General features: G+C 36.4%; 1 pseudogene; it reads left to right on the top strand.

The window, feature by feature from the left end:
- The first annotated feature begins 203 nt into the window (after positions 1-203).
- LOC110286361 (fructose-bisphosphate aldolase A pseudogene) lies at positions 204-18,236 on the top strand (annotated as a pseudogene).
- The last annotated feature ends 7,367 nt before the right edge of the window (positions 18,237-25,603 follow it).

Raw genomic sequence — 25,603 nt, 5'->3', positions numbered from 1 at the left:
CAGGCTATAAGAAGAGAATACAGCTATAGGTGACCTAAAGTTTAGGTTTTTATGACTCTAGAATAAGGAGTTCAGCAACTGCTAACTCCTGATAGTTTTTTTTTTTTTTTTTTTTTGACAAGTATGCTACAGGTGCAAAAGAGGTTCCCAGTTGATAACTTAACATTCCAGGGGCATTATTTTCAGTTACATAGAGTACAGAGATGGGGAAAGGACGAGACAAGTCAAGGATATGTAATTCTGGGGCCTTTAAGGAGAGCCCCTTGGAGCCTTTGAAAGGAATTGGTAACAGGTTTGAGAAGAGGTTCATGGGTGTGGCCAATGCTACTTCATATAAGGGGCAAGAAAGGAAGGAAAAGGTAGGAACCAAGGAATGTAAAAAAACAGCTATTCTAAGGAATGATAAATTCTTTTCCTTTCTAGAAGGAACAGTTAGAGATTAAATCTGAATCCTTTCTATTTCAAATAATAGCCTTGGTGGTTGACTTAATCATTAGTCCCAAACAGATAACCTAAGGAGTTGACAGTTGGACTTTAGAAGATAAGAACCTGTAGCCTTGACTAGAAAGGAAATCTAGAAGAGCAGAGGTGTCTGCTTGGCTAATATCTAGAGAAGGGCTGCAGAGAAGGATGTAATTTACTTAATGCACAATTTTAGATTTAGGGAGAGAAAGGGACAGTAATTCAGAAGCCAGGGACTAGCAAAATGGGTGTGGGCTCTCCCAGAATCCCTGAGGTAGAACAGCCCAGGTAAGTTTGGTAGAGAATTGGGTGATAAGATCTGTCCAGTTAAAGGCAAATGTATTCTGTGACTGGAAATTTAAAGGGATAGAGAAAAATTCATTCTTGAGATTTAGGACTAAGAAATGGAAAGTCTCTGAAGTAATAGTGGAAATAAGTGTATAAGGGTTAGCCTCTAAAGGATAAAAGGGAACTGCTGCAGAATTAATCCACCTGTGGTCTTGAACCAAGCAATAGGTACTATTAGGTTTCTTAACTACTGGCATAGGGGTGTTAAAGGGGGAAGAGGTGGGGTGACAGAGATTTTCCTTATGAGGTCAGAAATGATAGGCTTAAGTCCCACAAGGCTCTGAAGAGAGAATATTGAGCTTGAGTGATGTACCAGGTAGAATCCAGTAATTGGATGACAACAGAAGAATGATGTTTTAGCAACATAGGGATTCTAGATGTCCCAGTCTCGGGGGTCTATCTGAGAAGCTGGTAAAGGAAAGAACATGTTAGTGTTAATAGGTTGGCTGGCTAGAAGAATGAGCAGAGGAACTGCTGGTGAGCTTGGGTTTAGGTGAATGTGGGGAAGCAAAGGAAATTTTGGCTCCCAACTTAGTTAGAAGATCCCTTCCCGATAAGGGAACAGGACATGTCTGCACTACCAAAAAGTAATAAGTGATAGGTACACCCCTAAAAATGCAACTAAGGGGTGGGGTCTGGTGAGGAAGGCAAGATTGTCCTTCTACCACAAAGATAGGAAAATTATAAGGGGAAGTGGGTCCCCCCAAATCTGTTAGGACTGAGTAAGTGGCCCCAGTGTTCATGAGGAAGGAGATAGACCACCCATATACCATGATGTCTACCTGGGGCTCCCTGTTTGTGATGGTTATGATCAAGTCAAGGGAGCTTGGGCCTCTTTAGTCATCCATAGCAAAGCCTAGGTGATTGGCTAGAGGGTTACCTGTGACTGATGTTCCTTTGCCCTGTACAATATGATGAAAATCAACAGCCCAATGTCCTTCCTGATGGCACTTAGGACATGGTCCCCTTGGCTTGTAGGTGTTAGGACAAGCCCGCACCCAGTGACCTTGTTGACCATATCTATAGCAGGAGCCTGGTAGTCTCTGATCCTTAGAAGACCAGGAGTCTGGAGCAGTGGCTGAGGCTGGTTGGACAGCTTTGCCAGCATATAATATTTTTGATTGTGGGCTTTCTCATCTCTTTCATGGTACACCTTGAAGGCCAGTGCCAAAACGTCTGCCTGTGGAGTTAGGGGCCCCTTCTCCAACTGCCTATGTTTAGCTTATGTTGTGGTAGTTCTGGGGAAAATGTAGGTCTTCAGAAGTTGCTTATCTCCTGGATTTTCAGGGTGCAGATTAGTGTTAAAATAAGCCTCAGAGAGGTGTTTTAAAAATTGAGATGGATTTTCCTGTTTGCCCTACATGACCTCTTGATTTTTTTCAAAATTTAATGTTTTTAAGGCTATGCTACAGATACTTGCCAGGAGGCAAATTGTGAATTTATCTCTGGCTAAAATACCGCCTGTGGAATTATAATTCCATTAAGGATCTTGATCAGGTACTGCCTCAGACCTGATTGGATATGTTCTATCTGTTTGATGAATTTTGTCTGCATGTGTTCTTGCCTGTTCCCAAACTCACCTTTGTTCTTCAGGAAGTAAATTATTAGTAAGCATCATATGTACATTGTGGAAAGTCAAGCTATAAGAATGAGTAATGTACTGGAACTCTAATAAAGGTGGAGGAGTTAGAGTTTGTATTAGTTAGGGTTCTCTAGAGTCACAGAACTTATGGATAGTCTCTATATAGTAAAAGAATTTATTGATGACTTACAGTCTGCAGTCCAATTCCCAACAATGGTTCAGTAGTAGCTGTGAATGGAAGTCCAAGGATCTAGCAGTTACCCAGAAACTTACCTTAAAGGATGTACCAATGCTAGGTCAGGTGTCCTTGGAGGAGAAGTACTTGGGTGTTGGCTATGGCCTTCAAGCGGGTTATAGAAGGGGTGAAGCTAGGTGCCAATGCAGAGCAATTGGAGAGACCTGCAACTGGCTCAGGAGGTGGAGAGGGGTGTGGAAAGGTTGAGCAATTAGGCTCTTGGTTAGCCTAGTGAGGAGAGACTGGGGCATTAGTTTGGGATTTTGGAGGCATGGTCTGTGGTGAAAAGGAGGCAGTTCTTTAGGTGGATGAGGGTTATGGCATTATCTGGTGTAGGTGGTATAGGTTTCAAGGCTAAGAGAAGTTGGCTTGTGAAAGAAGAAGAATACATAGAGGGGTTGCAGCAAATATAAATAGATGTTTTGGCATCGGGAACCTCTTTCCATTTACCAGACTGCTGGCAGTATGTATGAAGATCCCTTAACATAATAGGATCTAGTGTGCCATTAAGTGGAAATTTGGAGCCATTTTCTAATGGGTACTGAATCCAGACCTTATTGTCAAAGTGTACTAGTTTTTATGACCTCAAGTTAGGGCATTAACTTCTGAGATTTGATATTTTCCAAGAGATATAACAGTGGGGTGCCTGGAGATATGTTCAGAGAAAATGCAGCACCCATTGTTTGATGGGATGTTATTGAACTATTTGTACTAGCATCCCAAAAAGAGTTCAGAAATGAGTTAAACATGTACAGCCAGTCTAGATGTCCAGGTTATCACTTGAACATCCAGGGGCTATGGTGGAGTACTGGACTTGACGGAAAGCTTTTCAACCTAGATCTAGGAATTTTTGAATGGCTGCAAGATCTACAGGGGTTATGAACCTCTTTTGAGAAGGGAAGTCATACAAAGGTCAAAGCCTCTTCTTGAATGTCTGCTAGGAGGCTGCTCATAAGGACCATGGCCATGAAATGCCACCCCCTTGTCCTACAAATAGGGCCAGGTTGGGCATTTAGAGTCCTTCCAGCTGACTGTTAAAAATACTTTACCAATATGCTACTGTGTCTTTGAGGGTTTTTGTGGTCTGGTAGCAGGAAAAGTAGAACTGTCCTGTTAGTGTGGGCCTATTGGGTTGTGTAACCCACATGGCAGAGGTTATCCCCAGGTGGTAGACTGCAGAGGCACAGCTCACATGGTAGAAATCTGTGAGTCTCACAGGGGAGGGTGGTAGTGGTCTGTAGATGTGGTGGAAGTCCACGTGGTGTGCTGGTGGCACCAGGTGGCTACAGTCCATGTGGTGGTGTCACAGTTGATTTGTCATGGTCTCACCAGCCAGCGGTGGTCAACCTGTGTCGGCAGTACACCTGGGTAACAATTCTCAGTTTGGGGCACCAATGTTGTGTTAAAATCACATCTTGTGTCCAGACAGACCACACCAGACCAACAGTTTCATATGAGGTTTATTGTAGGGAGAAAGGGGCAAAGGTGGTAACTAAGATGAAGGAGAGAGAAGGGTCTGCCTTTTATTTGAGTTGTAACTTTGCCTCTTGCAGATAAAGGTGGGAAGTGAGCCAGGTAAATTCTGAGAATGTATGGTGAATTCTATGGCAACAGATGCCCAGGTCCCTGTAACCTAGGCATGATATTTCTGGGTTCGGAGAAAATCTGCCACTTAGGTACCAACAATGGTACACATTCAAGTTTTCCATTTTAGTGCACTGACTTCTGATAATTTAGAGAGAGTTTGTTCATACATTATGCATGATTGTTATTGTACTTGATTTAAGATTCTTAGAGCTTTAGAGTGGTTTACACTAAGTACAAATGACAGTTGAGTACTCTTGCATCTAATATTTTTAATAAAGCTAGTGCATGTTCTAGCTATGTCACTGAAAAACTGGTTAACCTGCAAGGGCATATGCTACTGTGTTTATACTCTAGTTCTTTTTAGAATGTAATATCAATTTATTTAATTTTAGTAGAAAAATGAAACTTTACCATTTCCCAGTTTGTATTTTAAAATTAAGGAATAAAATTGTTATCTATCATTATGTTTATTAATTACTCCCAAAGTAATGATTTTACTATATACCTCTAAATGGGGTGAAATACATGCTTATAAATATATCTTCTATACTATGTAACATGCAAAACCTACTCAGAACAATAAAAAAATTTAAGATTAGTGATTGCATGGACATCTTTGCTGCTTTTATTCATATTTTGGTTTTAATTTATTACTTGAGCAACTACTGAAGATTAGGTCTTAGCACTTACCATTTAAATTCACAGAAGGAAATGTCTTTTACTGTAATTTTCAAAGAAATGAGATAAAATATTTTATGCCAACTTTCCTCCTAAGGAAAACTCTAATTTTTAAAAATTATAGTGTGAGTATTTCATAATCCCTTTTAAAGACTGTTTCTCATATAAAAGAAGAAGAGTTTATTTGAGTAACAATCCCAGGAGCCCAAGAGTTTATGCTGGAATGATATGTCAACCTCATTGCTTAAGGACAAAAACACTTAAAAATGATGAATGGATATGAGAGAGACTGAGAAGCTACCAGATTAGCTTTATAGCAACCAGTACTTGAAATAACTAGCTGACTTGTAAGGTTACTCTGTTAATCTCTTCACATGAGAAAGATCTCTAAGAACCTCCAAATTGATTAAAAGTCCCATTATTATACTTCATATTAGAAACCAAGACATAACAGTAGTTTCAATGAAATTAAGTATATTCAAATTATACATGATGATGATAATATAATACCTATAGATTAAAATCATAATTCTGAATAACTATATTACTAGGTGAATTTTCAAAAACTGTTTACCACATTTAATCACTGCAATAGCATTAATCCTTAAGTGTGTACTCATTTACTTACTAGTTAAAAGCCAAAACTCATCATGATTTTTTTATTTGCCTTATTTCTTATTATATAATTGCTCTATTGTTATGACAATCTGGATACTGGATACTTTTCTCAGTTAAATCTTCCACAACCTTATCTTATAAATAATACAGGTATTATTTATAAGAATATAGGTCAAATATTTTCTCATTTTTAATGAAATTCTCCAGTTCATTTTCAGTAGACTAAACTGCATTTATTTTATGTACAGCTTTCTACGAAAAATGTAGTTGAGAGAGCTATATAGCCCATAACACCTTTTCTGAACACGTTCAGCCCAAACCTCATGTTGAACATTTGTCAGTAAGGAATTTTCTTGGCAATTCAGGTTTCAAAAGCTCTCTCAAATCTACCTTGTCTGTCAGAGTGCTTGGGATTTAAAATGTCCTTAATTACCGACTGTCTCTTTGAAGTTGTGGAAGAAGCAAAAGAGTTTTAGATGATGACAGTTATTGAATTAAATTTTATGTATAGATAAAAAAGTTGTTTCTGGTTCTCTTAAATTATATAAGATATCTATCTACAAGAAGCTCCTAAGAAAAACAACATGTAGATGCTTTACTTTTGATATAAGTAAAGTCACTGTGTGTGTGTGTGTGTGTATACACATAATTGATCATATCAGTTTAACTTCTGGAATATATATATGTACTGACTAGTTTTGTCTCAACTTGACACAGCTGGAGTTATCACAGAGAAAGGAGCTTCAGTTAAGGAAATGCCTCCATGAGATCCAAATGTAAGGCATTTCCTCAATTAGTGATCAAGGCGGAAAGGCCCCTTGTGGGTGGGACCATCTCTGGGCTGGTAGTCTTGGGTTCTATAAGAGAGCAGGCTGAGCAAGCCAGTAAAGAACATCCCTCCATGGCCTCTGCATCAGCTCCTACTTCCTGACGTGCTTGAATTCCAGTCCTGACTTCCTTGGTGATGAACAGCAGTATGGAAGTGTAAGCCGAATAAACCCTTTCCTCCCCAACTTGCTTCTCGGTCATGATGTTTGTGCAGGAATAGAAACCCTGACTAAGACAATATACTTACTTTAGGATCTCCAAACAGCTAAATATGTATGGCACAGATCATAACAGAGTTGCAATAAATGGTCCACTCCTAACTAGTAATATATTAATATACTGTTGATAAAACTGCAGAAAATTTTAAAAAAGATTTTTTTTGATAATATAAAACAGTAACAATTAGCAAACATTTAGTAGTATATAGGAAACAGGAGACTGCCCAGACCTGCAGGACTTAAATAACAGGGTTCTCGAGGGAATGGAGCTGCACCTGCAAATTCGCGATCAGAAGACATGAAGAAAGGAGGCAAGACAAAAATTCTGTTCAAGTCTCATTTACTCTTGGAAAATGGATGGTTTATAAAGCTGAAAATCACAGAAGGCACACATGCCAAATCTGTGCTAGATAACAATTTAACGTCAAAGGAATGCCCCCATTGTAAAATGTCAGGAAAAGATTGTCCTCATTGTAAAAGGTCCAGAAAGGGGTGCCCTCATTGTAAAATGTCCCAAGTCAATTAGGAATGGAAGCAAGACAGTGGAAGAAGAAAAAGGGTGTTAGATGATGGCCCAGGGACAAGACAGAGGATGAGATGCCCGGGGCTTTTGGGCCCCAAAAGGAGACAATTGGTTAACACTTAAGGGCATGGGCTGATCTTCCAGATCCTGGATTCAATTCCTGGCACCCAGCTAGCAGTTCAAAACTGGTGTCTATAACTACAGTCCTAGGTGATAGGAAAACATTTTTGGCCTCTGTACACATGTAGTATACAGACATACAGACAGACAGAATATTGATATGCATAAAGTTAAAGGATAAACATAAAAATAAGTATTTAGTTGGTAATATCGTAATTTCTACTTTACAGTAATAAATGAAGAATGATGTTATTCCTAAAAAAACGGTTTTAATGTAGAATCAAAGAGAATTATGTTAATGAAGTATATGATACCATTATATACTAAAGATAATATTGATATGAATGTATACATACAAGCAACAGAGGTGCAGAAGTGTGTGTGGAGTTCAATATATTCTCAAAGATTATAAATATCTGAAAAATAAATCATGAACCAAGGTTTTGTAGCTAGATTATGGAAGTCATCACTGTTGAAACTCCATTTTCATATAGCAAGTAATTTTCCTCTCTTGTCTCTAATAGTGTTTTTAATCTCTATTGATATTTTCAAAATTTGCTGTAGGTGGTGTTCTATGTTCCATTTTTTTCTTTGAGTATTAAAATTAAAGGACTATTTTCTGGAAGTAGTTCAGGGAAGCAGAGGATATAAAGTGTAAACTAGATTAGCACTGTGCACCTCTGTGCAAGGGTAAGTGAAATATGTTCACATACCCTTTACAAAATATTTTTGGAAAATAATTTATTCTAAAAGAAAACAGACTCAAATATTTAAGATATATTTCATATGTATTTGGAATATTATTACCAAAAACATATAAATCATCATCATAAAGAATATGAATCATTCATACCATGATTAATCTAGTTTATTTTGTCTCATAAACCAAATCAAGGAATACCCACTTTTCACCTTGCTCCAATACAAAATTTGATAATATGTTTCTTGTTGACTTTATCTTCCATGTCATACCACATATTTTCAAGAGTAAATAACACTTGACAACTGAAAGGAATATCAATTTATAGATATTATTTAGAGAATATCAATAAAGCAAATGATGTGTTTGTGCACTAACATGTTAAAATTTTATTCACATTATATAGCACCAAGAAAAACACACTATGGAAAAGAATAATAAAAGCTTTTACATATTTGTAAAAATGTCAAAAATATGTCTTTCTTTAACGCCTTTTTATTAGATAATTTCTTTATTTACATTTCAAATGCTATCCCAAAAGCCCCCTATACCCTTTCCCCACTCTGCTCCCCAACCCACCCACTCCCATTTCCTGGACCTGGTATTCCCCTGTAAAGGGGCATATAATCTTCCCAAGACCAAGGGACTCTTTTCCCATTGATGACAAACAAGGCCATCCTCTGCTACATATGCAACTAGAGACATAAGCTCTGGGGGGGGGTACTGTTTAGTTCATATTGTTGTTCATTCTATATAGTTGCAGACCCCTTCAGCTCTTGGGTACTTTCTCTAGCTACTTCATTGGGAGCCCTGTGTTCCAACCAATAGATGTGAGCATCCACTTCTGTATTTGCCAGGTACTGTCATAGCCTCACAAGAGACAGCTATATCAGGGTCCTGTCACCAAAATCTTGCTGGCCTATGCAACAGTGTATGGGTTTAGACATGGTTTATGGGATGGATCCCCCGGTGGGGCAGTCTCTGAATGGTTCTTCCTTCCATCTTAGCTCTGAACTTTGTCTCTGTAACTCAATACTTAGGTATTTTGTTCCCCATTCTGAGAAGGAATGAAGTATCCACACTTTTATCTTCCTTCTTTTGGAGTTTCATGTGTTTTGAAAATTGTATCTTGGGTATTCTAAGTTTCTGGGCTAATACCCACATATCAGTGAGTGCATATCATGAATGTTCTTTTGTGATTGGGTTACATCACTTAGGAAGATATACTCCAGATCCATCCATTTGCCTAAAAATTTCATAAATTCATTGTTTTTAATAGCTGAGTAGTACTCCATTGTGTAAATGTACTTCAATTTCTGTATCTATTCCTCTGTTGAGGGACATCTGGGTTATTTCCAGCTTCTGGCTGTTATAAATAAGGCTGCTATGAACATAGTGGAGCATGTGTTCTTATTACAAGTTGGAACATCTTCTGTGTATATGCCCAGGAGAGGTATTGCTGGATATTCTGGTAGTACTATGTCCAATTTTCTGAGGAAACTGCAGACAGATTTCCAAAGTGGTTGTACCCGATTGCAAAAATACCAGCAATAGATTAGTATTCCCCTTTCTCCATATCCTCACCAGTATCTGCTGTCAACTGAATATTTGATCTCAGCAATTCTGACTGGAGTGACATGGAATCTCAGGGGGGTTTTGTTGTTGTTGTTGTTGTTTTCTGTTTTGTTTTGTTTTTGTTTTTGATTTTGATTTGCATTTCCCAGATGATTAAGGATGTTGAACATTTTGTCAGGTGCTTCTAAGCCATTCGGTATTCGTCAGTTGAGAATTCTTATTTTTAGCTCCCCATTTTTTAATGGGGTTATTTGATATTCTGGAGTTCAGGTTCTTGAGTTCTTTGTATATATTGGATATTAATCCCTTATCAGATTTAGGATTCTTAAAGATTCTTTCCCAATCTGTTGGTGGCCTTTTTGTCTTATTGACAGTGCCCTAGCCTTACAGAAGCTTTGCAATTATATGAGATCCCATTTGTCTATTCTTGACCTTATAGCAACAGCCATTGCTGTTCTGTTCAGGAATTTTACCCCTGTGCTCATATCTTCAAAGCTCGTTCCCACTTTCTCCTCTATAAGTGTCATCCAGGTTTTCCAGTTTTCTTGAGTATAGCCTTTTGTAGTAGGATCTGATGATGTTTTTGATTTCCTCATATTGTGTTGTTACGTCTCACTTTTCCTTTCTGATTTTGTTAATTAGAATACTGTACCTGTGCCCACTAGTTAGTCTGGCTAAGGGTTTATCTATCTTATTGATTTTCTCAAAGAATCAGCTCCTGGTTTGGTTGATTCTTTGTATAGTTTTTTGATTTTTTTTTTTTGCATTGGTTGATATCATCTCTGAGTTTGATTATTTTCTGTTGTCTACTCCTCTTGGTTGAATTTGCTTCCTTTTGTTCTAGAGCTTTGAGGTGTGCTGTCAAGCTGCTAGTGTTTGCTCTCTCTAGTTTCTTTTTGGAGGCACATAGTCATATGAGTTTTCCTCTTAGGACTGCTTTCATTTTGTCCCATAAGTATAGGTATGTTGTGGCTTCATTTTCATTAAACTCTAAAAATCTTTAATTTCTTTCTTTATTTCTTCCTTGACCAAGTTATCATTGAGTAGATTGTTGTTCAGCTCCTATGTGAATGTTGTCTTTGTATTATTTATGTTGTTATTGAAGATCAGCTTTATTCCGTTGTGATCTTAGGGTACATGGTATAATTTCAATATTTTTGTATCTGTTGAGGCCTGTTTTTGACAGATTATATGGTCAATTTTGGAGGAGGTACCATGGGATGCTGAGAAGGTATATCCTTTTGTTTTAGGATAAAATGTTCTGCAGATATTTGTTAAATCTCTTTGTTTGATAACTTCTGTTAGTTTCACTGTGTCTCTGTTTAGTTTCTGTTTCCAGGATCTGTCCATTGATGAGAGTGGGGTGTTGAAGTATCCCACTATTATTGTGTGATGTACAATGTGTGCTTTGAGTTTTACTATATTCCCTTTAATTAATGTGAATACCCTTGCATTTGGAGCATAGATATTCAGAATTGAGAGTTCATCTTGGAAGATTTTATCTTTAAATGCATATGAAATGACCCTCCTTGTCTTTTTTGATACCTTTTGGTTGGAAATCGATTTTATTGGATATTAGAATGGCCACTCCAGCTTGTTTCTTCAGAAACTTTGCTTGGAAAATTGTTTTCCAGCTTTTTACTCTGAGGTAGTGTCTGTCTTTACCCTGACATGTTTTTCCTGTATGCAGCAAAATTTTGGGTCCTTTTTATGTAGCCAGTCTGTTAGTTTATATCTTTTTATTGGGAAAATGAGCCCATTGATATTAAGAGATATTAAGGAAAAGAAATTGTTGCTTCCTGTTATTTTTTTTTTGTTAGAGTTTATATCCTGTCCTTGTGGCTATCTAATTTTAGTTTTGTTGAAGGATTACTTTCTTGCTTTTTCTAGGGTGTAATTACATCCTTGCGTTGGACTTTTCCCTTTATTATACTTTGGATGGATTTGTGGAAAGATACTGTGTGAATTTGGTTTAGTCATGGAATACTTTGGTTTCTCCCTCTCTTTAAATGAGAGTTTTGCTGGGTATAGTAGACTAGGCTGGCATTTGTGGTCTCTTAGGGTCTGTATGACATCTGCCCAGGATCTATTGTCTTTCATAGTCTCTGGTGAGAAGTCTGGTGTAATTCTAATAAGTCTGCCTTACATGTTACTTGATCTTTTGCCCTTACTGCTTTTAATATTCTATCTTTATTTAGTGCATTTGCTGTTGTGATTATTATGTGTCAGGAGGAATTTCTTTTCTGGTCCAGTCTATTTGGAGTTCTGTAGGCTTCTTGTATGTTCATGGGCATCTCTTTCTCTTTACCTTAGGGAAGTTTTCTTCTATAATTTTTTGAAGATATTTACTGGCCCTTTAAGTTGAAATTTTTCAGTCTCATCTATACGTATTATCCTTAGGTTTGCTCGTCTCAATATGTTCTGAATTTCCTGAATATTTTGAGTTAGGATTTTTTTCATTTTGCATTTTCTTTGATTGTTGTGTCCGTGTTTTTTTTTTTTTTTTTATAAATTTTTTATTAGGTATTTTCCTCATTTATATTTTCAATGCTATCCCAAAAGTCCACCATACCCACCCTCCCAATCACCTACCCACCCAATCCCCCTTTTTGGCCCTGGGGTTCCCCTGTACTGGGGCATATAAAGTTTGCAAGTCCAATGGGCCTCTCTTTCCAATGATGGCCGACTAGGCCATCTTTTGATACATATGGAGCTAGAGACAAGAGCTCCGGGGTACTGGTTAGTTCATATTGTTGTTCCACCTATAGGGTTGCAGTTCCCTTTAGCTCCTTGGGTAATTTCTCTAGCTCCTCCATTGGGGGCCATGTGATCCATCCAATAGCTGACTGTGATCATCCACTTCTGTGTTTGCTAGGCCCCAGTATAGTCTCACAAGAGACAGCTATATCTGGGTCCTTTCAGCAAAATCTTGCTAGTGTATGCAATGGTGTCAGCATTTGGAAGCTGATTATGGGATGGATCCCTGCATATGGCAATCACTAGATGGTCCATCATTTCGTCACAGCTCCAAATTTTGTCTCTGTAACTCCTTCCATGGGTGTTTTGTTCCCATTTCTAAGAAGGGGCAAAGTGTCCACACTTTGGTCTTAGTTCTTCTTGAATTTCATGCGTTTAGCAAATTGTATCTTATATGTTGGGTATACTAAGTTTCTGGGCTAATATCCACTTATCAGTGAGTACATATTGTGCAACTTCTTTGTGATTGGGTTACCTCACTCAGGATGATGCCCTCCAGGTCCATCCATTTGCCTAGGAATTTCATAAATTCATTTTTTTTAATAGCTGAGTAGTAATCCATTGTATAAATGTACCACATTTTCTTTATCCATTCCTCTGTTGAGTGGCATCTGGGTTCTTTCCAGCTTCTGGCTATTATAAATAAGTCTGCTATGAACATAGTGGAGCATGTGTCCTCCTTACCGGTTGGGACATCTTCTCGATATAAGCCCAGGAGAGGTATTGTGGGATCCATTGGTAGTACTATGTCCAATATTCTGAGGAACCACCAGACTGATTTCCAGAGTGGTTGTACAAGCTTGCAATCCCACCAACAATGGAGGAGTGTTCCCCTTTCTCCACATCCTCGCCAGCATCTGCTGTCACCTGAATTTTTGATCTTAGCCATTCTGACTGGAGTGAAGTGGAATCTCAGGGTTGTTTTGATTTGCATTTCCCTGATGATTAAGGATTTTGAACATTTTTTTCAGGTGCTTCTCAGCCATAAGGTATTCCTCAGGTGAGAATTCTTTGTTCAGCTCTGAGCCCCATTTTTTAATGGGGTTATTTGATTTTCTAGAGTCCACCTTCTTGAATTCTTTATATATATTGGATATTAGTCCCCTATCCGATTTGGGATACGTAAAGATCCTTTCCCAATCTGTTGGTGAACTTTTTGTCTTATTGACGGTGTCTTTTGCCTTGCAGAAGCTTTGCAATTTTTTGAGGTCCCATTTATCGATTCTCGGTCATACAGCACAAGCCATTGCTGTTCTATTCAGGAATTTTTCCCCTGTACCCATATCTTCGAGGCTTTTCCCTACTTTCTCCTCTATAAGTTTCAGTGTCTCTGCTTTTATGTGGAGATCCTTAATCCACTTTGATTTGACCTTAGTGCAAGGAGATAGAAATGGATCAATTCGCATTTTTCTACATGATAACCGCCAGTTGTGCCAGCACCATTTGTTGAAAATGCTGTCTTTTTTCCACTGGATGGTTTTAGCTCCCTTGTCAAAGATCAAGTGACCAGAGGTGTGTGGGTTCATCTCTGGGTCTTCAATTCTGTTCCATTGGTCTACTTGTCTGTCACTATACCAATACCATGCAGTTTTTATAACAATTGCTCTGTAGTACAGCTTTAGGTCCGGCATGGTGATTCCACCAGAGGTTCTTTTATCCTTGAGAAGAGTTTTTGCTATCCTAGGTTTTTTGTTATTCCAGATGAATCTGCTGATTGCCCTTTCTAATTCGTTGAAGAATTGAGTTGGAATTTTGATGGGGATTGCATTGAATCTGTAGGTTGCTTTTGGCAAGATAGCCATTTTTACAATGTTGATCCTGCCAATCCATGAGCATGGGAGATGTTTCCATCTTCTGAGATCTTCTTTAATTTCTTTCTTCAGAGACTTGAAGTTCTTATCATACAGATCTTTCACTTCCTTAGTTAGAGTCACGCCAAGATATTTTATATTATTTGTGATTATTGAGAAGGGTGTTGTTTCCCTAATTTCTTTCTCAGCCTGTTTATCCTTTGTATAGAGAAAGGCCATTGACTTGTTTGAGTTAATTTTATATCCAGCTACTTCATTGAAGCTGTTTATCAGGCTTAGGAGTTCTCTGGTGGAATTTTTAGGGTCACTTATATATACTATCATATCATCTGCAAAAAGTGATATTTTGACTTCTTCCTTTCCAATTTGTATCCCCTTGATCTCCTTTTGTTGTCTAATTGCTCTGGCTAGGACTTCAAGAACAATGTTGAACAGGTAAGGAGAGAGTGGACAGCCTTATCTAGTCCCTGATTTTAGTGGGATTGCTTCCAGCTTCTCACCATTTACTTTGATGTTGGTTACTGGTTTGCTGTTAATTGCTTTTATCATGTTTACGTATGGGCCTTGAATTCCTGATCTTTCCAAGACTTTTATCATGAATGGGTGTTGGATTTTGTCAAATGCTTTCTCAGCATCTAACAAGATGATCATGTGTTTTTTGTCTTTGAGTTTGTTTATATACTGGATTACGTTGATGGATTTCCGTATATTGAAACATCCTTGCATCCCTGGGATGAAACCTACTTGGTCAGGATGGATGATTGTTTTGATGTGTTCTTGGATTCGGTTAGCAAGAACTTTATTGAGGATTTTTGCATCGATATTCATAAGGGAAATTGGTCTGAAGTTCTCTATCTTTGTTGGGTCTTTTTGTGGTTTAGGTATCAGAGTAATTCTGGCATCATAGAATGAATTGGGGAGAGTACCTTCAGTTTCTATTTTGTGGAATAGTTTGTGAAGAACTGGAATTAGGTCTTCTTTGAAGGTCTGATAGAACTCTGCAATAAACGCATCTGGTCCTCGGCTTTTTTGGGTTGGGAGACTTTTAATGACTGCTTCTATTTCTTTAGGGGATATAGGACTGTTTAAATCATTAACCTGATGTTGATTTACTTTTGGTACCTGGTATCTGTCTAGATACTTGTCCATTTCATCCAGGTTTTCCAGTTTTGTTGAGTATAGCCTTTTGTAGAAGGATCTGATGGTGTTTTGGATTTCTTCAGGGTCTGTATTTATGTTTCCCTTTTCATTTCTGATTTTGTTAATTAGGATGCTTTCCCTGTGCCCTCTAGTGAGTCTGGCTAAGGGTTTATCTATCTTGTTGATTTTCTCAAAGAACCAGCTCCTTGATTGGTTGATTTTTTATGGAGTCTTCTGAACCTGAGATTCTCTCTTCCACCTCTTCTATTTTGTTGTTGATGCTCGCATCTATGGTTCTTTAATTCTTTCCTAGGATTTCTGTTTCCAGATTTGTCTCCCTTTGGGTTTTCTTTATTGCTTTTCTTCCATTTTTAGATCTTGGATGGTTTTGTTTAGTTCTATCACCTATTTGCTTGTTTTTTTCCCTATAATTCTTTAAGGGATTTTTGTGATTCCTCTTTAAGGGCTTTTACCTGTTTGGCAGTCTTCTCCTGTATTTCTTTTAGTGAGTTATTAATGCTCCTCTTAAAATCCTTTACCAGCGTCATGAGATATGATTTTAAATTCTAATCTTGCTTTTCAGATGTGTTGCGGTATCCAGGACTTGTTGTGTTGGTAGTATTAGGTGCTGCTGATGCCCTGTGGTCTTGGTTTCTGTTGTTAACAGTCTTATGTTTGCCTTTCCTCATCTGGTAATCTCTGTTGTTAGATGTTCTAGCTGTCTCTGGCTGGAGCTTGTTCCTTCTGTGATTCTGTTAGCCCATGTCAGCACTCCTGGAAGTCCAACTCTCTTCTGAGTCCCAGTGATCAGAGCACTCTCTGCAGGCAAGCTCTCCTCTTTCAAGGAAGCTGCAAAGAGATCTGACCCTCAGATCTTCCTCCTGGATGAAGATGAAGGCCCGAAGGGACTCTGTCCAAGAAGCTCTGTTACTTCTGTGGCTTATGTGTTCTCCTGCACAGACTGGTCTCTGACAGACATGTGATCCAAAATGGTGCTCTCACCTGAGTCCCGTCTCAGAACCCCCCCTGGAGGACTACTCTCCTCTGGTGGGGAAGGTGCCTAGAGGTCTGGGTCTCAGCTCTGCCTCCTGGCTGAGGACAAAAATCCAAAGGGACCATGTCCAATAAATTCTGTTGCTTTTGTGACCCATGTGCTCTCCTAGAAAGACTGGTCTCCGAGAGACCCAGGATACAAGATGGTCTCTCACCTGAGTCCTGGGGTCACAGCCTTCCCTGGATCTGACTCTCTTCAGTGATCCAAAGGTCCTGGGTGTGCTAGGGTGCCTGCAGTGTGGAGAGTCCTCGGGGGACAATGGGACTGTCTGCTGAGTTCGTTTCCAAGGTGGCCTGGGGCAAAATATTTCTTAATGATAAAACTTTTAATAGTACTTTAAAGTTTGTGATATTAATATATCTAACAAATGAAGATGTAAAATAAAACACGGATGTATCAAAGTTACTATAATATTGTATATTACTGTGCTTTATTCTGACATAAATTACTCATAAAAATACATTTAATGCTTTCAGAAGACATAGGTAGCATTAATTTCTTTAAAAACCATATTTCTTAGTAAGCAATCACATATTTTACATTAGTTTGTTCATGTATATGTAAATTCTATTTAATGATTAATATGTAATATATTGATAAAATAGATTAGTTACAATCCAATATCTTTTCTATTTCCTGTAGCAGTACTCACATTTTAGAACAACAAAAAATAAAATTAAAATTGCTTCATTTATTTTACTATAAAAAAAGATTTGTATTAGCATCTGAAAGCAGAATAGAAGATGCCCTTTTCCACCTCAAATGAATAGGCTGTGTTCTCTTGGAACAAGCTGAAGAATGAGGTTCTGGCGGTACTAGCTGTGTTCGCTCCTCACTCCTTTTGCCTAGCCACCTCAGCAGACCTACCCCATCCTGTGCCAGGAACATGCTGCCCCTTGGCCCTATCCATACTTAGCACTGACACCAGAGCATAAGAAGGAGCTGTCTGACATCCCTCAACAAATTGTGGCACTGAGCAAGTGCATTCTAGCTGCAGAAGAGTCCACTGGAAACATTGTCAACTGCCTGCAGTCCTTTGGCACAGAAAGCAGCAAGAACAGACATTTCTACTGCCAGATGCTGTTGACAGCTGTTGACCATGTTAATCCCTGCACTGAGGTAGGGAATCAGGTGGGGAGATCCTCTTCCATGAGACACTCTATCAGAAGGCAGATGATGGACGTCCCTTCCCCCCAGTTATCAAGTCCATCGGTGGTGTTGTGGGCATTAAGGTAGATGAGGATTTAGTGCTCCTGGTAGGAGCCAAAGGAGAGATTAGTACCCAAGGGCTAGTGGCCAGTCTGAATGCTGTGCTCAGTATAAGAAGAGTGGAACCAACCTTGCCAAGTAGCATTTTGTGGTAAAGACTGGGGAACATACTCCCTTAGCGCTTGCCATAATGGAAAATGTCAATGATTTGGCCCATTATGCCATCATCTTCCAACAGAATGACAACGTACCCATTCTGGAGCATGAAATACTCCCTGACAGGAACCATGACTTGAAGTGCTGCCAGTATGTAACTGAGTATGTACTGGGAGCTATCTTCAAGGATCTGAGTGACCACTATCTAGAATTCACATTGCTGAAGCCCAACATTGTTACCCATGGTCATGCTTGCACCCATAAATTTTCCAATAAAGAGATTGCCATGGCATCTGTCACAGCAGTGTGTCATCACACAGTGCAACCCGCTGTCCCTGGGGTTGTTTTCCTATTTGGAGGGCAAAATGAGGAAATGGCAATCATCAACCTCAATGCTATCAAGAGGTTCTGTCTAAAGCCATGGGCCTTGCCTTTCCATTATGTTGGAGCTCTGCAGGACTCTGCTATAAAAGTCTGGGTTGGGAAGAAGGAAAACCTGAAGGTAGTTCAGGAGGCTTACATCAAGTGAGTCCTGGCCAACAACGTCGCTTGTCAAGAGAAGTATACTTACCCCAAATAGTCAGGTTGGAATGGCAGCCAGGGAACTTCTCTTCATCTCTAACCATGCCTACTAACTAGAGGTGCTCCATCAACACTCCAGGTCCCTGCCTTCACAATTGCTATTGAAGAGGGGCCTTCAGGAACTTTCCCATCACTCTTGCTGCCCTCATGTGTGTGTGTGTTTGTCTGTAAATGCTAATTCTACCATCTTTTCCACCCCTCTATCAATAAACAACTATTTAGGAGGAGAAAACAAAACCTTTATTTTTAAGATAGTTTCTATTTAAAGGTGATCTCAGAAAGCCTATGAAATATATTAATAGCATTTATTTTGTTTCTTATTGTAAATTATTAACTTTAGCAATCAAGAGTGTACAAAATATTTTTTCTTGAATTATGCCATTATAAATTCACACTTAGGTACTGTTTCTAAGAAAACTTATTTATTTAATAAAGTTTTAACATGATTAAACAGTAATTAAAAGAGTTTAGAGTTTCCAACTAGGAATGTGATGCAAGAAGTCCAAAAAATATTGAAGTTATTTTTTAAGTTCTAAAAATATAAAAGTTAAATCAGAGATTTTAAAAAACATTTATTTATTTTTTTGGGTTTTTTTTTGATTTTTAATATTTTTATTACATATTTTCCTCAATTACATTTCCAATGCTATCCCAAAAGTCCCCCATAGCACCCCCCACTTCCCTACCCACCTATTCCCATTCTTTTGGCCCTGGCATTCCCCTATATTGGGGCATATAAAGTTTGCAAGTCCAATGGGCCTCTCTTTCCATTGATGGCCGACTAGGCCATCTTTCGATACATATGCAGCTAGAGACAAGAGCTCCGGGGTTCTGGTTAGTACATCATGTTGTTCCAACAATAGGGTTGCAGATCCCTTTAGCTCCTTGGGTACTTTCTCTAGCTTCTCCATTGGGAGCCCTGTGATACATCCAATAGCTGACTGAGACAGGGTTTTTCTGTGTATCCCTGCTTGTCCTGGAACTCACTTTGTAGACCAGGCTGACCTCGAACTCAGAAATCCGTATGCCTCTGCCTCCCAAGTGCTGGGATCAAAGGTGTGCCACAGCACCTTATGGCTTAAAACAATTAAAATCATGAGTAAAGATAGATCTTTTCAAAAGCAACTAATATAATACAATAAACAAAAATAGATATACCTAATGGGAACATATCACTGCAGGTTCATTTGCATAAGCCAGCTGCAACTGCATCAATGACTACACAGTCATTTAATATGTTCCTCACAATGGCTTTTAAAAATTGGTTAAAGGAGTATTTACATTCCTGTGTGATCACTCAGACAGGTAGAAAGGCTACATCATATCTTAGAGTCATTAGAATTTTGAAGCATACTCACAAAGTAACTAGTATCTCAGGTTGTATATTTCACAGTTCCCAAATAAAAATAAAACACAGCTACAATGTTAGTTAAAATACTGTATTTTGTGTTGTATTATACAGAGGATATTGCTCATGTTTAAATATATGTTATCCATTTACACAATACCCAGTGATAACCATTATAAGTATATACCTATATTGTTGTTTTACAATGAAGAGCATGTTTTATTCTAATGTGTGCATTGATGTTTTGATGTCTTTAATTTTATTTTTAAATTCAACAATTTAAATAAATTTAAATACATAAAATATATACCCTCATACTTATTCCATTATGTTTGGCTTATTTAGCTTAACATAATGATCTACAATTTTGACCAAATTATGGCAAATGACAAGTTTTCATTTTTTAATAGCAGAATAGTATTTTATATGTCTATTGTCTTTTGTATTTTATATGTCTATTGTCTTTTCTTTGGTCATTAACCAATGGATATTTAGGTATCATTTCTTGGTTATTGTCAATATAATGCTGCAGTGAATGTGAAATTATAGACATCTCTTTGGATAACCAATTTACTTTTCTTTGGATAAACACAACTTGCCACGTTTGTTGATTCTCATGCTAGCTTCATTTTAATGAATACACCCATTCTTTTCCACAAATGAATATCTTAAGCAACACTCTCACTAACTGTATAAAACTTTCCTTTTCTCTACATCCCTACCATTGACATATACATACCTCTGGTGAAGTACTATTGCACATAAAATTGAACTAAAATAATAAATAAAAATTAAAAACAGAAATAAGCAGTTTATGATGTGACTAGAAAAAATTAACTATAGACATAAAATTAAACAAAATAAAAAATATTAAAGAGAAGAAATAAGCATCTTTGTTGTGACTTGAAAAAAATTAAGTATGCTACATGATTTTTCATGCTACTTGTCATGTACATTATGTTAAACTAAATGACATAATATGAAAATTCTTGCCAATGTCTCCAAATTTATAAATGTCTGGCATTTCTGTTACTTAAGATTTGATTGTCAAAGTCATTCCCCAACCAATCAAAGACACTCTGAAGAAGCTCAGTCACTCCCAATCTTAGCATGGCTGTTCTCTCTTTCTCTCTCTCTCTCTCTCTCTCTCTCTCTCTCTCTCTCTCTCTCTCTCTCTCTCTCTCTCTCTCTCTCCCATTTTTCTCTCTCTCCTGTTTTCTAGGTTTTAGTGCTCTTTACGGAGAAGACATCATCATATTTAAGAGACCATCATATTTAGATCCATATAAATTGTATTGTTTCTATCTAGAGTTCTTTCTCCCACCTGGAGGCTGGATTATGAGATCAAGACAATTTTTCGTAACACATTATGTCTTCTGATGGGAATTATGTTAGTTTTCTTTCTGGGTAGACTGCTGTGCTTTTTAAATATTATTGCTATTTTATTTAACAATCATATGCAAAAAATATGAAATAATTTTATTAGTAATATATAAGATATTTTGATATACACACTACCCCATGAACGCAATATATAGAGCAAATTTTTCTTCAATTCTACATCTCCCTGACTTAATCTTCTGCATATTTGAATTTTAGGTGTGTTCTGCTACATATAGTTTGTTGTGATTATTTTTTTGTCAATGTAATTGCATGCAGACCATCAGCTTCCTGAAAATAATACACAGTGTCTTTGGGGGAGAATTTAATGCTTTATAATATAAAAGATTTGTTAGTGGGGGAAGAGTTCACATTTCAGAATTAATTTAGATTGTTATACATCAGTAATTTTTCTATGAATAATCACTTCTTTCCTAGCTTTACATTGTTATTGCCTTTTATTATATTTTGTTAATTTATAAATGAGTGACTATATATTTTTTATTGCTAAATTTGTTAGCCCTTTTAATAATATCTTTGAACAGGTATTTAAGAAATAGTGCAAGGCATTTCTCAAATTATGCTAATCAACAATGATAAGAACAATTGCACTTCAGTTCTGAGAAAAGATCTTTAAGTGAACATTTGTTTTGAATTATAAATATTCACTTAATTTTATCCCCATTTAGAAATTTCTTTATAATAAGATCATGCAAGTCTAAATTGCTTCAGAAAATTGTATTTTATAATGTCTGAATAACTTATGAAGCCCTTTTGACCTGAGCTTTTAAGTTATTTACAATGTCTAGTTAAAACCACACACTTTAAGAAGGGTTTAAAATGGGATGTAACTCACTACCTTAATGTTGAAAAGAAAAGCCTTCCCAGCAATGGTTATTTGCTTTGTGTCTTTATTTCCAGTAATACTTTCTTTACTCATATCACACTAATAAAAGCCAGACTTCATTTACACAACTAGACCATAAATATAAAAGTAAGATTTTGAGCTATGCATTAGATCAAATTTTAATTTATGTTCCAATGTAAACATAACCTTATATTTTTTTAATTGGATATTTTCTTTATTTACATTTAAAATATTATTCCCTTTCCCAGCTTCCCCACCTGGAAACTCCCTGTACCAAACCCCTACCCCTTCTTCTACAAGGGTATTCCCCCATGAACCCACTCCTGCCTCTCGATTCTAGCATTTTGGTACACTGGGGCATCAAGCCTTCACTGGACGAAGGGACTCTCCTTTCATTGAAGTCCAACAAGGCCATCCTCTGCTACATACTCGGCTGAAGCCATGAGTCCATCGATTTGTACTCTTTCCTTTGTGGTTTAGTCCCTGGGAACTATGGGGTGTCTGGTTGGTTGTTATTCTTCCTATGGAGTGCAAACTTCTTCAGCTCCTTCAACCCTTTTTCTAACTCCTCCGTTGCAGACCCCGTGCTCAGTCCAATGATTGGTTGTGAGCATATATTAAATTTAGACAAACACCAAATTTCAATTTTTAGTAATGAAGGGGAACAATTTTGAAATGTCTTAAATTTGTTTTGTCATTGCCAACTAAACTTTTTTAATTCCTTCATTAAACCCTGATGATAATATAATAATTGTGAAAATATGAAAAATAAAATGTATATGACTCATAGAAAAGAATAATCAGTTTTTTTCTAGGAAGGAGTTCTATCATAGGTTATCCAACCCCAAGTGAATATCCTTCAGCACACATGACAATAAATAATCAAAATATTATGGTGTTTGTTAAGTGTATATGTGTGTGTATGTGTGTATGTATGTACGTATATGTAAGAATAATAATTCAAGAAGAGGTTATGAAATTAAGAGGATTCAGAATTGAACTTAGAGGGTTAGAAGGAATGGTCAAAATTATGTAAATACTGTATAACATTCTCATAAAATAAAAACATAATTCAAAATCTATTTATTAATACATTTCCCTCATAATGATTTAACAAAGTTAAGTCAAAGACATTGTTTACTTGACTACTGAGATGGAAACACCTTTTCAAGGGGCATGCTTTACTCTTCGTCTCTTTTAACAAAGATTTACATATATATATATATATATATATATATATATTTCAAACAAATATATATATCAAACAAATATATATATATATCTCAACTAAAACTCCTATAATGCAAATTTTTAGTTTTTGGTTAGGCATAATTTCAAACAGTAGGGAAGAAAATCTCCTTAAGAGATTATTTAGATCCTCTTATCTTGGTGTTATTTCTTTGGTGTAATATCTTGGTTTAATTGTTGCAGGGAGAATTAACCAACTATAGGTTGTACCACTCCATGGTTTGCAACATGACAATAAAAAGGTAGAAAAAAAATTAGATGAGTACTAAACATATATACATCCACTTTTTTTCTGAACTTGACTATGTATGTAATGTGAATAGATGCTATAAGTTTCTATTCCTTGACTTATCTCTAATTAATGTAGTATAACATGGAATTTTTACCTCAAACAAATACCTCTTTCAAGGTTGTGTGTGTGTGTGTCTGTGTGTGTGTGTATGTGTGTGTGTTTGTGTGTTACTACTACAAAGTAAAGAGCTTCTAAAGAATACTTTCATATTTATAGTTTCCTGAGGATTACTGATTTCATTGTATTGGACAAATAGGTGGTTGTAAATTACTCATTTAGTGAGTTAAACACTTAAGTTCAACTATGAATACCAGATAGGCAAGTAGATAGTTGATGATGACAGTGTTCCTTCACTTAAACGTACTTCATATAATTTCTGTTTGAATTAAGAAGCTTATACTCAAAATAATGAGTTCTGGATAGCATATAAAACAACAAAAGATTGATAGTTATAATTCTTATATTGAATCACATAAATTATAAACAGCATTTTAATTTAAAAAGTGAGTAGCATTATAAAAAACCAAATATTTCATATGTAGGTAATCATTATGGCAAGTGTTATAGGAATTAAAAAGAAACTGAAAGTTCACTAAGCTATATGCTTCTTTAATATAAAGAAATAGTCTTAATTCTATGCAAGAATGAATGTAACTTACTCATAAAAGTTTTACTAAAATTTTACAAATCAGAGAAGTGAGCTTGATTTAATCATTAACGTTTATGTATAAAAATGGTTTATTCACATATTAGTAGTAACTTTTAGGGTGAATAAGAAGGCAAAATGAACACTGTTCTAACTTGTATTGCTCAAGCACTTATTTTTGAACAAATACGTATAAAGGTAGATAAACACATGACACATACAATCAAGCTATATTAAATGATAAATAGATGATAGACAGCCTTTAAGAAATTAGACCTGTAAATTCTTAAGATACAGTAATTCTTTACATGGTAAATAGTAAATGTATCTACCTCCTACTTCCTTATCTAGAGAAATGAAAAATGGGAAAGAAAATAATATGACTGACTAGTATTTTTGGTCTCCTATTTTTGTAATACACATTTTATAAAGTACACATATACTACAGTATATATATATATATATATATATATATATATATATATATATATACATATACAGAATTATGTATGACTTAGGTTTAAGTCACTTTATTTTTAATTAAATATTTTACATTTTTTCATGTTATTATTGTGAAAAGATTATGCCATTTTTCTGTGTATCATTCTACATTTAGTATGCTGTGAGACTGAAATAAGTATACAATTCTGTTGTACTTTCATCCCACTAAAACTATGAATGTCACTTCAAATGGATTAAATGTTAATTTAATATTCATTAGATGTTAATACCACACAGCCATGTTTTCTTAAGGGACACTTTCCACAAAGAACACTCATCTGTAAACACATACCAATGCATTTGCATGTGAAATTCAAAGAACATATGCTCATATCATCAAGGATAGTAAAATAACCAAGATCATATAGTTTTTCTTTTAGGTCAGTTGTTATACTAGATGAAAAGCTAATGACTATGCCACTTCCACTGAGGTGAACTTTTCTCTTAGATAGGAGATACTGACATTACCTTCTGTTTTTATATTTAGCAATAATATTATTTTTCCTCTTGAGCACTATAACTATAACCTTCTGAATAAATTCATGTATTATTTTTATGTTTACATAAAAATTAGGGAAGCAAATGTTTTTCTTAAATTGTTTACATAGACCATTTCATTATTTTTGCAAATGAAAAATAGAATAAGTAATTCATGCTTTTTTATTATCCATCTCTAAGTCCTATAAATTTTTGTTTTTCAGATTACAACTGAATGACAAGCATACTAATCCACAGACTCTCCCAAAGGCAATACATGTTTTTCATGCTTTACATAGCCTGGGTCAGGCCATTAGTCTATGTAACTTGACATTCCCTGTATGTTGCTTGTTTAGAATCCAAACTGTGCATTCTTTATTTTTGATGAAAGCATCTAACTCAAACATTATTATAGAATGTACTAGTATACCTCTGGCTATATGCGTCAATTAACATTTTGTAGTATATGTGGAGTTTTACATAGTTTACTTACTCAGTGATTATACAGTACAATGTTAAATAAAAAGAAATACATGCTATAGAGAATCAGAATCCTATTCTAGGGAAGTTGAATATTTTGTAGTTAAGATAGCTAAAACTTTCATAGTTATTTTCTTCAGTTTTGAATTTGCTTACTTTTTATTAACTTTTAGGTAGCAT

The sequence above is a fragment of the Mus caroli genome, unplaced genomic scaffold, assembly GCF_978045245.1.
Source record: "Mus caroli unplaced genomic scaffold, Mus_caroli_1 scaffold_5, whole genome shotgun sequence".
NCBI classification, from domain to species: Eukaryota; Metazoa; Chordata; class Mammalia; order Rodentia; family Muridae; genus Mus; species Mus caroli.
The sequence above is the reverse complement of the archived record's forward strand: the minus strand, read 5'-3'. Positions and strand labels throughout refer to the sequence as shown.